Here is a 3,577-nt window from a genome sequence, read left to right on the forward strand (position 1 = left end):
AGCGAATAAATCTTATTATAATGGATAGTAAGTGTCTGTCTAATATATAACGTGTCCGGTACATATTTACTCAGATCCAACACGTTGTATAGAAAGTCACTCGCAAACGAACAAAAGAAATGAATTCGACTCGGATTTTATTTTTCAGTTTTAACAAAAGGCATTTATTAACAGCACTTTCCAACCTACACATGAATCTTGTATTGTTTACAGTTCCTCTCGTCTGCCATGTGATTAAAAAGGCTCTGCCGTCTCGACACGTATTTTCCAGTCTCTCATTCAACCACGGAAGTTACATGGCTATCTCACGCCAGCACGGATTCGTTGGTCGCTGTCGCCACCACGTGGTTCCATATATACTTCCGTTTTTCATTGCTTCCTCTTTTTCCGTTGTGACGTCACTTCGCGCTACAGCTTGTTATCTGCACACACATATCATGCCGCTGCTACTGTATACGTTTCCGTGGCTTTGTTACAAATAAATATATTACTAATGAAGATTTAGTATATCTCTCAGTTGAAAACCAAAAACTATATTATTATTATATTTTAATGCTTAACCCGGTGTACTATACTATTTCAAGCGCATTACACAATTTAGACAGTAAATTCATCCGATATTTTGTGGTAAAAGATCAGTTTGGAGAAGCCATTCCAAAAAGTGAAATGCGTTTTGGAATTGCCGTTTCTTCCAATTTAATGCTAAAGTTGGGTTGGTGTCAGCTTGCGTTCATTCAGTGGAATTTAAGATTATGGGTAAGTCGGTGATTGTTTATTAATCTGTTTTTCTATGATTTCATTTGCTTTTGTGGAGAGAAGCATGTGTGAAGAGGTGAGTATGGGTATGCATATGTTTTTCTGTGATTATTTTGTTTAATAACTGTGTGTATATGCATGTCCGTGTGAAAGCGCGTGTATATGCGCAGAGATCGAGTGTGTGTGACTGTGCGTGTTTTTGAGTGATTCAATGTACCTGTTTTGATCCGTTTGTGCGAGTGTATATATGCACCCCTACCCAGTAATACGAGAACAAGTATGTATAAATAATAGTTAAAAGGAGAAGTAGAAATAATCAGCAATGTATGTATAGCTTGATGTGTGTTCCTGTATATGTGTGTGTATGTGTTTAATATTTATTTAAATGTATGAGTATATTTGTATGCGTATATACACCGTATACGCAGATCAAAATAGGCACATTAAAGCCCTTAAAAACGCGCAGATTCTCTCTCTCTCACACACAAACACACACACACACACACACATGAACACAATTATGAAACCGTAGAACAACATATACATACGAACGCACATCCCAGATACATGATTCTCCCACAAAACAAATGGAATCATAAAAAATGAAAAATAAACAATCACCGACCTACCCACAATCTTATAATCCACTGAATAAACTCACCCTAACCCCACCCTAACCAATGCGGTGGGCCACACTTAAGTTGTAAGAAAGGGAAATTCAAAAAATTGTTTTGAAAGGTATCTACCCACATTCAGATTTGGACGTATCTAATTCTAATTTAGCATCAAAAGTTAGGGATAGTTATTGAAAATAAAACACACACACACACACACATATATATAATCGTGCTCGAAATCATGAGTTATTAGAAAGGGGTGAGATCACGGACATGGAAACAATTTTGATAAATATACAAATGCGATGGTCTGGGCATCTTGTAAGAATGGATGACTCAAAATTTCCAAAGCAGCCTACCGCTCCAGAAGATATCTCACTACTGATGCAATTCTCCATCTATATAAAAGCCAAGTACGTGCAAGGATGGAGTACTGTTGACACATCTGGGCAGGAGCTGCTAAAAACAGCCTATCCTGCCTTGACAGAGTACAAAATAGACTTCGTGGCTTAGTGGGGGATGCCCTTTTCTCTTCCCTGCAACCTCTCTCCCACAGAAGAGACGTTGCGAACATATCTTTGTTTTATCGTTATTTCCATGGCAAGTGCTCGTCTGAGCTCCAATCTCTGACCCTCCCTCGCCAATCTTTCACGATAAACACCCGTCTAGCTGAAACTACTGTCAATAATTTTCCTCACTCTTTATCTGTGCCTAAATCAAAACGTAGATTCCATAAACAAAGCTTCTTTCTTATAACTGCACGCCTGTGGAACTCTTTACCGCTTACCTGTTTCCACCTCATATCTTCAAGTCCAACATAAACAAATTCCTAATGAATCGCTCCTTAAAGTAATGACACTGTATCAAATCTCCAATACTAACGAATAATACAACACTATCCCATTGATTACTGTACACGCAATAACTTTTATTCCGAATGGCTTCTGGGCCTTGATAAGTGGTGACCTCCATGTAGAAAAAACAACAAAAAACATAATAAAGATCTAAAATGTAAATAAAAAAACATACTTGTGTGCAACCACCGATGGTCAAAACCAAAACGTCTAGCTTACGATTTACTTATTCCTTTGACGTTAATGCGGGAGCTATGAACACATGTTAACTACAAGGCTAAAAATTAAAACATGAACCAATATCTATTACGTTATGCATACATATTCGAACTGTCGTAATTCGACTTTCACCTGGCAAACTCCATTGTTTTAATTTTCATACTTTTGCACCAATCTTCCACGGCTAAAAACCAAATATAAAGTTTTGCATAGGTTCGAATACCCTGTATATTAAGTTTCACGCACGTAGACCAAAAGCTGACAGAGTTGGTTAGGCAAATTTGTTTAAACAAATATATATAAACGCATGCATATATATATATATATATATATATATATATATATATATATATATATATATATAAAGAGGTTTGTGTTTACTTTAAACTTTTTATGCAAATATTATGCACATATGTTATATAAAATATCTGCATAAATATAATTACACATAATCGTTAATATAATCATCATCCCATAAGAAAACCGAAAAATCTAATAGGGAATTAATTAAAATGAATGCTTAAAAGAATATGCCGATGAGCTAGATCTATTGTAGATGAATGCAATTCTACTGCCCATATAAAACAAAGTTGTATTTTCTTTTTAAATAAATAGAAAAAAAGAGTTTTTAATATAAAAATCAATACACAACTCCCCAAAATTTATAGGAGTATAGAAGATTTATTAATTCGATACATCTTTTTCCTTCCGAGTTACTGCCGTTTACTTGTTATGACCTTCCATTTCTTGCAATAAATAATTTTACCAAGAATTTTTCATAAGTTTTGGTTTCGGTTATAGCTGATGACATTCAAGTCATCTATTTTTTTTATAAATAAATGTATCAATACTTCTTAAAATGTTTTAGTTTCGGTTGCGATTATATATATATATATATATATATATATATTTATATATATAGTGTATTTAGGCAGCATGTTTTAATTTAGACGGACATTGTCGAACAGCACGGAGTGTTTCTGCTTAACTGTCTTTTTTTGTAACTTCTCCATTTCTCGTATAACTGTTCTAATATCTCGGTCGAATTTGTGTAATAAAGTTCCATAGTCGTTTTTGTCTATCTGGTTTTTTATTACCCCGACAAAAGGAGTGTGGACCTGTAAATTCACC

The sequence above is a fragment of the Euprymna scolopes genome, chromosome 11 (genome assembly GCF_053919585.1).
Source record: "Euprymna scolopes isolate OS-2025 chromosome 11, ASM5391958v1, whole genome shotgun sequence".
Taxonomy (NCBI): Eukaryota; Metazoa; Mollusca; class Cephalopoda; order Sepiida; family Sepiolidae; genus Euprymna; species Euprymna scolopes.